Source organism: Phyllopteryx taeniolatus, chromosome 17, assembly GCF_024500385.1.
Source record: "Phyllopteryx taeniolatus isolate TA_2022b chromosome 17, UOR_Ptae_1.2, whole genome shotgun sequence".
NCBI lineage: Eukaryota > Metazoa > Chordata > Actinopteri > Syngnathiformes > Syngnathidae > Phyllopteryx > Phyllopteryx taeniolatus.
The window spans coordinates 10,067,379-10,079,470 of record NC_084518.1 but is presented as its reverse complement, the minus strand read 5'-3'; the positions used below and the strand labels follow the sequence as shown (position 1 = coordinate 10,079,470).

General features: G+C 40.7%; 1 protein-coding gene across 2 annotated transcripts in view; it reads right to left on the bottom strand.

Moving 5' to 3' along the window:
* The window catches only part of LOC133467473 (neuronal migration protein doublecortin-like), a 36,101-nt gene that overhangs the window by 10,367 nt on the left and 13,642 nt on the right, over positions 1-12,092 (bottom strand). The gene's annotated exons all lie outside the window — the stretch shown is intronic.

Genomic DNA, 12,092 nt, shown 5'->3' with positions numbered 1-12,092 from the left:
AGAAAACCCACACAGGCACAGGGAGAACATGCAAACTCCACACAGTCTGGGCCCAGGATTGAACCCAGGTCCTCAGGACTGTGAGGCTGATGCTCTAACCAGTCGGCCACCGTGCCGCCATGACTTCATACCAATTATGTAAAATGCAAGTGCACATTTTGTTTGCATATCGTGATGTCTCATCAGTATGTGCTACCGTGTTATTTAGGCTAGTATGCTAGCGAATAACATTGATGAACCTCATGTTTAGGTGGTTTGTTTTCATGTTGACTAATTTAACTACTGAATACCGTATTTTCACGACCATAGGGTGCACCGTATTAAAAGGCGCAGTCTCAGTTATGGGGTCTATTTCTGTATTTAACACATACATAAGGCGCACCGCATTATTGGGCGTAGGCATGGTAAAACATACGGTAAGCATGCATGCACGCTAAAACAATGTTTTTAAAAAGGCAGCGGGAGCAAAACTGAGTTCGGTTGTACTTTATTGAAGTATTTAACAATGTACTCAGGTTATTTTTTGATCAATCCTCATCCAGAAATCCATCTAAGTCCTCATCTGTATCCGAAATGAACAGCTGGGCAAGTTCTCCAAACACGCCAGGTTCCCTCTCGTCATTGTCTGAGTCAGTCTTGTTGCCGGGGGGCTGTTCACCAATGATGCCGGCTTTTGCGAAAGCTCAGACAACAGTGAAAGCAGATACTTTAGCCCAAGCATCCACAATCCATTAACTTATAGTGGCATAACTCGCCCGGCGTTGCCTCCCAGTCTTAGTAAAACTGTGTTCGCCATCTGTCATCCATCGCTCCCACGCCAGCTTTTCCTTGTAATCCGCCGGAAGTTGCTGCGCCACGGTAGTCCTTGCCCGGATGGATAAATGCCGCAGTTTCATAAAACGAAAGCACCAAGACGGACCTCCTTGAAAATGTTCGATTTTCATTTCTTCTGCAAGCGTTATTGTCCTCAGTCGAATGGTGACTTTAGAGACGCTTCTCCCGGCTGTTCTTTGATCATTAATCCATTGCTCGAGTTGGTCTTCCAACTTGGGCCACCTCGCCTTGTTTCCGCAGAAACAAACTCCGCTTCGTCTTCTTGACTTGGCGAAGCTCGTTTTCCTGCTTCCTCCACTTGCTAACCATGGATTCGTTCATCTTGAATTCTCTCGCGGCTGCTCGATTCCCATGTTCCTCCACGTAACTGATAGCTTGCAGTTTAAACGGTGCTTCGTAAGCGTGTCTGTTCGTAGGTGCCATTTTCGGGGGGGTCCTTAGCGAAACCGATGTTTTGCACAATACACACCCTGGCGGAAACTTTGCTTCGTCTTCTTGACTTGGCGAAGCTCATTTACCTTCTTCCTCCACTGGCAAACCATGGATTCGTTGATCTTGAATTCTCTCGCGGCTGCTCGATTCCCATGTTGCTCCGCGTAACTGCAAGCTTGCAGTTTAAACTGTGCTTCGTAAGCACGTCTCTTCGTAGGTGCCATTTTCGGGGGGGTTCTTAGCCCAACCGATGTTTTGCACAACACACACCCCGGCGCTATATACCTACTGGGGGTGTGGCTTTAGAGTCCTCCTTCACGCACCCGTCCCCATTTACATCCGCATGCTGTCCTTAGCCACGTCCGCTTTTCCTCTGTATAAGCAGCGTGTCGGCAGGAAATGCTCCTAGTCAGTCAAGCGGTCAAAAAATTTTTTTAAAGTCAAGCAGAGCCCTCATCACACAACAACATTTATAGATGTTGGAACTCTGTGCGCACACAAGACGCTCCATTTTGGAGAAAATTTAAGACTTAAGTGCGCCTATTGTCGTGAAAATACGGTACAGTCATTTATGAAACATGGGTTCATGATTATGTAAATGGTAGATGGTGCTTTATGGTCGTCTGTTTTAAAAGCTTTGCCACCATCATGGTGCTTTATGGTTCACTCCATTCGAAGTGCTTTACCAAAACAATGCCTAACCTCTTTTGTGGGGGTGGGACATCAATTATTTGCACCTTTTTGCTATTCGCGGTAGGGATCTTTCGCTATCCCTGTGAATAGTGGGTGTTCGCTGTAAAGGAATAATCTGAATGTTTACACGTTCAGTTTATTTCCCCTAAATTTCCAAATTGCCATTGGTTATGATTGAGCCCCATGAACTCTGCCAAGCAAAAATGTCATGGCAAACGGGTAAAATCAGGAATAACATGCAATTCTGCTATAATTTCACAAATTAATTATCCACATCTATACGGTTTGGTACATAGCAGGAAATAAATTAAGGAAAAAAGACAGGAGAGAATAGTATGAAGAAAAAGCCACAAAAAAAAAAAAAAAAGACTCCGTTAAAGTGTACCAGCTTCTTAAATTGTGACAATGGATGGTACTGCAGTGTCACATTTGTGGATGGTGGAGATACATCATAGCATATTTGATGACACACACCTAAACTATGAGCTGCAGATAATTCGGGAAGGTCCCACCCCAGCAGCTGTTCTGGCCAACAAGTTACAAGTGTGTGCTGGTGACTTTCTGACATGGCATTCAGCAGCTGTACCCTCTCCCTCTCCCTCTCCCTCTCTCTCTCTCTCTCTCTCTCTCTCTCAATGGCCCATAGAGTACATAGTGCCCCCCTGCCAACTAGATTAAAGACTGGATGATCCACAGAGATGGTCCTTTGACGCTAGGGATTAAACGTTAATTAGCTAGCCAGGGCAATTTTCAGAATGTGTATTGTTTTTACCATAAACATTAGCAAAGGGATTAGATGAGTGTTACTTTCATTAGGTTGAACTGCAGTGTTGCAAGAAAAGATGGAAGCACCAGGAAGCACTCATTTCCCCTCAGAGGAAGCAAAATGGGCCTGCAGGGGAGAGGCTCGACTGTTTTAATAGCTTTAAGAACAGAACTGATTAAAGGGATAACGTGGTTATCCTAAAGACTGCCACCTTAAACTCTCAGCAGGAATATGCGTGCAAAATAAAGATGGTGAGGCCCTCTGTGCAGGCCGCAGACTGCTTGCTGGGGTCATGTTCACTTATGGATACAGATCCATCTTTACCACATGCATTTTACTCACCATGCGATCCTGTCAATTAAGGTAACATTCTTGGGAACTATTTTTGAAGACAATTTTTTTTGTAAAAAGGCATGGAATTACGGCTATGCGATCAACAAAATATCTTTATACAATCCCAATTAAATTTGAATGTTGTGTTGAACAAAAACAGAATACAATGATTTGCAAATCATGTTCAACCTATATTTAATTGAATACACTACAAAGACAAGATATTTAATATTCAAACTGAAACTTTCTTGTTTTTAGCAAATAATCATTAAGTTAGAATTTTATGGCTGCAACACGTTCCAAAAAACCTGGGACAGGGTCATGTTTACCACTGTGTTACATCACCTTTTCTTTTAACAACATTCAATAAATGTTTGGGAACTGAGGACACTAATTGTTGAAGCTTTGTAGGTGGAATTCTTTCCCATTCTTGCTTGATGTACAGCTTCAGCTGTTCAACAGTCCAGAGTCTCCGTTGTCGCATTTTCCGCTTCATAATGCGCCAGGTCTGGAGTACAGGCCGCACTCTTTTACTACGAAGCCACTCTGTTGTAACACGTGCAGAATGTGGTTTGGCATGGTCTTGCTGAAATAAGCAGGGGCGTGCGTCCATGGAAAAGATGTTGCTTGGATGGCAGCATATGTTTCTCCAAAACCTGTATGTACCTTTAAGCATTAATGGTGCCTTCACAGATGTGTAAGTTACCCATGCCATTGGCACTAACACAGCCCCATACCATCACAGATGCTGGCTTTTGAACTTTGCGTCCATAAGAGTCCGGACGGTTCTTTTCCTCTATGGCCCAGATGACACGACGTCCACAATTTCCAAAAACTATTTGAAATGTGGACTCGTCGGACCACAGGACACTTTTCCACTTTGCATCACTCCATCTTAGATGAGCTTGGGCCCAGAGAAGCCGGCAGCGTTTCTGGCTGTCGTTGAGAAATGGCTTTTGCTTTGCAAAGAGTTTCAAGTTGCACTTACGGATGTAGCGCCGAACTGTATTTACTGACATTGGTTTCCTTAGCCCATGTGGTGATATCCATCACACATTGATGTCGGTTTTTGATGCAGTGCTGCTTGAGGGATCGAAGGACACGGGCATTCAATGTTGGTAGATGAAATCCCTAAATTACTTGCAATTGTACATTGAGGAACATTGTCCTTAAAACTGTTCGACTATTTTCTCACGCACTTGTTCACAAAGAGGTGAACCTCGCCCCATCTTTGCTTGTGAATGACTGAGCAATTCAGGGAAGCTCCTTTTATATCCAATCATGGAACCCACCTGTTCCCAATTAGCCTGTTCACCTGTGTGATGTTCCAAACAAGTGTTTGATGAGCATTCCTCAACTATCTCAGTCTTTTTTGCCACCTGTCCCAGCTTTTTTGGAACATGTTGCAGCCATAAAACAATCAAGTTTATCAGTTTGAAGATGAAATATCTTGTCTTTGTAGTGTATTCAATTAAATATAGGTTTAACATGATTTGCAAATCATTGTATTCTGTTTTTATGTTTAACACAACATCCCAACTTAATTGGAATTGTACTTGAATTGGATTAACTTTTACAAGATGACATCACTCTTCTGTTGATTATAATGACCAGGGATGGATTTCTCTCCTTTGACAATTTTTTTTTTATTTTAGTCTACAAGTAAATTTGGAACATTTTAGACTACCACATGCACAACAAAAAAAAAAATAAAATGCTTTGACACAAACGCAAGCAAAACCGGGGGGGGGGGGGGTATACAGGGCCTCTGGTTATTAATGAACTGAAAAATTAAAATTTCTGAATTCCCTGCTGGACTCTGAAGACAATCTATCAGGTAACATATTTGGCACTAATTTATGTATTGCAAGAGGTCTCCCCCCCCCCATTCACAATATGGCTAAAATAAAAATAGACTATGGGCAATGGTTTTATTTTGTGGGAACCGTTTAGTGAAGGCCATTTACTTCTCCAGCATGACTGTGTCCCAGAGCACAAAGCAAGTTCCATGAAGGCATACTTTGTGTTTAAAGTGTAACAACCCCATTAAATGCCTTTGGAATGAACTTCAGAGATTGAGGTCCTCCAGTCAAATCCAACAAACATTCTCAACTCAACTCCGTAAAGAGTGTCTACAAACACTAAAATAACCTGCATAACAACAATGGTGAATCCCTCTGAGGAAAGCACTCAGACTAATCCCATTGCCACCAGGATCCTATAAATTTCACATTATCTGTACAGTTGCTCTTTACAAGTCCACAAAATAAATAAATAAATAAAAACAACTACACAGTATGACTAGCATACATCCAATACGCATTGGTCTAGCAGCTGTCGACTGTGGATAGAACAACAATCTCGCTTGCTCTCGAAATGTCAAGAGTTGCTTTGGAAATGACATGGAAAGCCAGCTTGGAAAGTATCTGCTATCAACGTGGGGAAAAAAAGGTCAAATATAGCACAGCCATCAGACGAGTGTGTGGAGGTGAGTGACATGTGACACCACAAAAGAACAGTCAGCAGACCTCAGTTGTTTAAGACAAGTACAGAGTATTGTGCTTATTTGAGTGTATTTGGAAGAATGGGTGCGCACATTGAAGAGGAGGTCTTAACTGGCTCCTTTCAGATCCCCCTTAAACGCCCTCCCCCAAACTCCAGCCACTCTCCATGCCACCCAGCCCATCCCCTAATCTCTGCTTAACCAGCTGTCAAGAACACATGACCTCCCAAAAACTATAACTGAATTATTCAGACTGACCAGGGACATGATGCCTGGCTGATGGTGGTCAAGTTGTAAAGTGAGCTTAAGAGAAGAGAGAAATTGGGTTTTCCTGCATCTAAAAGTTAAAGTAGGTTTCCCACCATGGTACTCGCTCAATGAATGTCATCCTGTGACTCCACTAATCAAAATAAATGGTGCAAGTCATGGCTATTGCATCTATAGTACGTCCAAGTTTCACTATACACATACTATATATACACACCATATGTTCATATGCTATAACCAAAGGCTTTTACTCCCATTAATGGCCAGTCCAGAAAGAAACTGTCAAATATCCAGGATGGATGTAGATCCCGCCTCAACCATATCTGGATAATGTGTGACAGCAATGTAAATGCACACATCACGTTAAAAATATGAAGCTTTATAGACTGTTTACAGCTACCCAAACATACCGCTGGAAGTCAGGGAGAATCCTCGCATCTACAAAACCATCACTATTCAGGGGAAAAAAATATGCATGTTTGAACTTCACCCATTAACATAGCTTCATCAAAGAGGGTAAGACAAAACTTTATATTGGTCAATTTGTTAAAAAAAATAAAAAATAAAAAAAAATACAAGACCCATGTGGGGACTGACCATTAGTACAGATTTGTTTAACAAAAATAAATAAATATATAATTGAATACATTTGGACATAGGTTTCCACCCAACAATGACAATATTAGCTTGTGGGAAGCAATCCCCTACGTGCATTGGAAAACAGGCACTTCAGGTCTAAAGACTCCATTCCTTTAAGCCACTTGGACCCCCCCCCCCCCATATATATACACACACACACAGAGATATATATATATACACACACGTATACATATATATACACACACACATGCATACATATATCTATACACATCTCTCTCTCTCTCTCTCTCTCTCTCTCTCTCTCTCTCTCTCTCTCGACATTAGGAAAGGGCAATCAAGGCTCACCCCATTTTTCTTTTGAAGAAAATTTTATATTTTTCAGGTTTGGGAGCCAATGGCAGTCAATTTGTCAACAAGGGAGAAGGAGAAATTTGGTTTTGCTGATCAAGTTAAAAAAAAAAAAAAGCCGGTCCCCTCAATGAAACGCCAGCAATTCCCCACCCTTTGTGAAGAAAGAAGAAGCTATTTGAGAAACTAGTTCAATGAAAGTCAATCCACTCACCAAAATTTTTTTTTCAAAAAAAAGGCACAAATCATGGCTGCAGCATCTATGTCCTGAGTTACAAATTTCCATCACTTAACTACCAGTGTTAACTATAAACGTCTGTGACCTGTGTGTAACCTTGGTGCACTAGCACGCAGCATCAGCACATTTCCATCAGTGCTCATTTGAAGCACAAATGAGCGATTCCAGGAGCTATATCTGCACAGTCATGGAGGCCAGCTGGTGTCTGATGTGTTTTGCCCCTCCCCTCCCCTGCCTTCCACATCCTGGAGGAAGCCAGCTTCGTATTTGTCTGACTGATGTTGGCCAGAGCGCCATTAAAACATGATTCCCTCTCTTCGCCCCTAGGTGATGTTCACTCGTTGATGCTGCAAAGATGGTTGCAAGCATACATGGGGGACCACACCCCTATAGAAATCTAAACGTGTGTGAATCTGAATGAAGGGTTGGGGTTCTATCTTTGTGACTGAATGAAATGAGCCAAGGACACAGGTAAGACCCAATCTAAATTACAAAGGGCACACTCAGCATATCCCAGCCCTTGTCAAAAACCGAATCCATCAAGGCAGAGCTTATCGCCATGACAACAGCTTCTGCAGTGTGGCCAAGAGCGAGCAGCCTGCAAAAGCAGACAATTCTTCCCTCTGAGCAGATGTATTTAGTCGTTAAGACGCCACAAGCACGTCTGCATCCATCACCCACGCGGCAAATCATTTCCTATAATTAACTTTAAAGCAAATGAGAATATTTTTCTCTCGCAAGACATTCTTCCTTCTGCGAAGCATCCTCACGCCTCCATTGCTGCTCTTATGTGCCTCATGAAGAATGATTAAAAAGAAAAAAGAAAAAAATGACTAAGGCAGGGTCACACTGAGGGACACTCAGTGTTGCAGAGACAAAACGCACTCTGCACCTTAAACAGATCTCCCAAATAGCATCTGGCATTTATTATATGAAAGCCTTCCCACAATTAATTTAATACAAACTAAATGGAAACCAGACACTAAAGATTTAATACAAAAGGTCTGCAGGTGATTAGATCGACTGATTTAATGTTTCATTTGTTAAAAGCAAATCAAAAAGACTTTTAAAGCAATGGGAATAATTAACCACTCCATCAGCAAAAAATTAAATCCTCGCAATTGGCTCCAAGGATGGAAAATTACTGCTGAATGCGTCGGCCCCACCCTTTTGGACTCAAGTGAAAAGCAGCAGTGTTTGAGGGGAAAATGGAAGCGGTTTCCCTCAAAGTGAGGACGGAAGGCTGTCTTTAATGACTGCACTTAATTTAGAAAAGAGAAAAATCAATAATATTCCTGGAGGGGTGGGGGGTGTAGGGTTAACCTTGCATCTGACTAAAAAAAAAATTAATCCTTTCAACTAAAACACCAGCAAGCACATCTGATGGAATGCAAATATTTATTTATTTTTAAACCTAAACCTGCATTGATTGTAAACTTTCACACCCACTACACTGCAGGATGTGGTATCCGGCAGACCAGTCCACACCAGCTGGGCTCTCTTTGTGCCTGGGATGTGGTTTCCTAGCAACCAGACCTAGCAGCTATCGCTATGCAATGGTAGGAGGAGGAGCGGCGCAAAGTCAGGGAGGGGCAGGCACTGCATTAATAACGCTTCCAGCAGATCACCTCGAACATGTCGCTATTATAAAGTCTACCACAAAAATAAATGGATAAAAAAAATTTTACTTATGACTATCCAATATTCTCTGATTGGGATACATGACATCTGGTGGTGAAACACATTTTTAATGCATCTATGATGCCAAATGTGCACTACAGCAATTATGACTGCTGTATCTAAACATTTGGCACGTCAGTTCTGCAACACCTTGGGGCAAACTGAAGGCACCCTTGGGAAAATGCATTCAAATCAAATTCCTCCGTCTATCATAAGACCGCATGTCCCCTGCAGCAAGGCCTTATTACACGGAAGATAATGAGGGCGCTACAACTGGGGAAGCTGTTCTGGACCTGATACCCGTTCCATCTGTCATAAATAGTAGAGTACAAATAGCCCTGAATGAGATTGTCTCGTCAAAGAAACTGTCATAGCCACAGGTCTTCTTGCTCTGCTAATTTGAGAGTAAATGGCAGACGTTTCTGAGGTTGAACAACAGGAATTCAAAGGATTTGGTGGCAAAATATAGCCCTAAAGTCACACAAAACAGAGTTCACCACATCAGGTAACTCATGAGACTGAATACCAGTGAGCATCATGTGACATTTTTGTTTATTCTTTGTGACAGATTACAAAAGGAGGCGCAGCCTCAAGACTTGTGAAAAGAACTTCAGAAAAGTATATATCCAAAGTTACATGACGTAAGCAAAGTTCTGTTCGTTTTTATTCCTTTTACATTTAATATTAAAGCGGTTAAGTTTTTACCCTTACAAATTTAGATGGTGCGCTGCATCTGCGACGAGACCATTAAAGATAGGATGTTAAGAGTTACTGTCATTACTATATTAACAATAAAGTTAGTTTTACACTTGTATGACTTAAAATTATGCAAACTCATTCACTGCCAGCCTTCCCAGTTAACATGGATATTTGACTTCTAAAGCCGTCAATGGCAGTGAATGAGTTTAAAAATAAACGTTATTCTCCAGTCCTGTATTTTAATGATGGCACCAGTTTCAGCAAAAGGGAAAAATCGTGATGAAAAATTTCCCAGAAAGGACTGCATACAACCTTAAAGGTTCCGCTGTACTATTGTGTCAGGCTCTCAAGTGTAGACAATAGACAAATCTGCGGACAAGCTTTGAGGTTCAGTCGACTCCTCATATACTCCCATTAAGATCAAAAAGGTAGCAAGTGCTTATAAAAAGATGCAAATATACATCATTAACCATAAGTGGTTTTATTGGTTTTCACCATCCAAGTGGACATCTAACATTGAGTACAAAGTATTATTACGCATGACCCAGCAAGTCGATGAGAACAACTAAGCAAAGTACACAATGACCTGCATTGTCTTCTACTACTTTCAGACCGTATGCACCTGCCTTGTGGTTCAGGTCATGAGTTCCCTTTGTTGCATTTTTTGGGCCATGGTGCTTGTGAAATGCTCTAAAGTCCTGGGAAGTTCTGACTTTCACATATGTTCTACAAAGGAACAAGACCTCTATTGTGTGTGCATTTATGGGACAATGATGTCTCCTTTTTGTGGTTTTATTGAAGTTCATGCATCAAAGATTTAGGGTTAATGCAGTTTTTTAAGGAGGTCATCAGTCACACTCAGGCATGATTTAGTTTCATATTACAGAGTTTGAAAATGTACACTGATTCCACAATAGTTTTACTTACTTTACTCTGAGGACTTTCACATTAAGATACAGTTCTACATTGAAGTTATTAGTCATCTAGAAAGTACAGTCTGTAAACAACTAAACCAATAATTAAAGTTGACAAATATAACAAAGGGGAATATGTGTTGCACTGAAAGAAAAATCACTGATTGTAAAAGGGAAACAACTAGTATGACAAGATTTGCCAGGTTTGTACCAGCTACTCAGTAGATGCTTTTAGAATCAATGTACAGAAGTATTTGTTCTTTTTACTTTGACCCAAAAGCCATTTATAACTGCACAATAAAATCCAAAAAGCTGTGATTTAAGAAAAAAACCCAATGCTGTCATTAAGATGGGTGGAAATGGCTACACTCTACCACAATAAACCTTCCAATTGTTTAATTTATATACCATAAAAAGTGTTCAACAAAATAAATAGGATCTCAGAAAAACATCACATTCCAATGCATAACACAAATGTTAAACCTAAAGATGGCAAGTCAAGAGTAAACCCATCCAAAATGTTTGTATTTCAACATTACAGTGAACCCTCGTTTATCAGTGATACGTTCTAGAACCATCTGCTATAGGTGAATTATATATTTTTTAAATATAGTTTTACCTCTCCCACATGCTTGAAAGATTCAAATGCATTATTTTATTTTTAATTTTTTTTTAAAAACACGTATTTGAATGCAAAAAAAATGCAAGCGTAAAATGTAGAGAAAATGCCGCATGTATTGTAATGTCTGTGGTAGATGTGTGCATTTAAGAGGTGGAGCCTGGTGAGATGCCACATGACAGTCTGTGCAAGTGTCTGGGCTTGAGCTGTTGCTGATACCAGCTACTGCCTGAGTGTGCTCATTGTATTTATCTTTTGTTTTCCCAGCATTTAATAAATGAAAAGTACATTGGTGACTCTGGCTGTCCTTTCCCACATGTGAGGGCATTACAGCAAGTGTGTATATTGTAAACCAGTGGTTCAAACCTTTAACACAAGTCCCACCTTCAAAATATTTAGCTCTCCAGGTACCACATTGGCCAAGATTAGTCAAATTTAAAAAAATAAAATTAAAAAAATAACTTAAATATAAGCTGTTGCACAACTAAAAGCTTGATTCTAACCACTAGAGAGAGACCATGTACCATATTTTATGATAGCCCTTTATTACAGCTGGGTGTTTTTTGTTGGTTTTTTTGGCTTTATAAAGTTAACTTGATAGTGCTTTTACACACACAGAATAATACTATCCCACTTACCCGGGAGGTACAAGTGTTGCTTATGTTGTGCGCACCTTAGCCTCCAACGAGTAGTGTGGTGGACGCATCCAAATGACATGGATTTGATGAAAAGACCCAAAGAACATTGGGGCAAAGCTACGGTAATATAACTCATGTTTCACAGAGTAAAAAAAAGCTATGCCTGTGAGTATTGTTAAACCATCTTTATGAATGTTGCTGCGCCGTGTGTGTCCGAATATTCATTTAAAAATTTATACTGCGACATCGATGCTATTCGTTAACCAGTCAATGGTGTTTTGCATTGTGCTACCATTAAGCAGGCGCTAGCTGACTTTTTAAGACGAAGCTAAGGGTTTGCTTACATATACGGATAATTCTCTTTATGCTGTGTTAGTTTTACTGTAAACAACTGGGAGTGTCAAACAGATTGAAGCAAGTCCAAGTTTGAGTACAGACTTACAGTATCAGCGCCAATACCAGTATCGGCGCATCTCTAGTAAAAACCTAGAAAAATAATTGCTATAAATCGGTGCAAACAAAGACCCA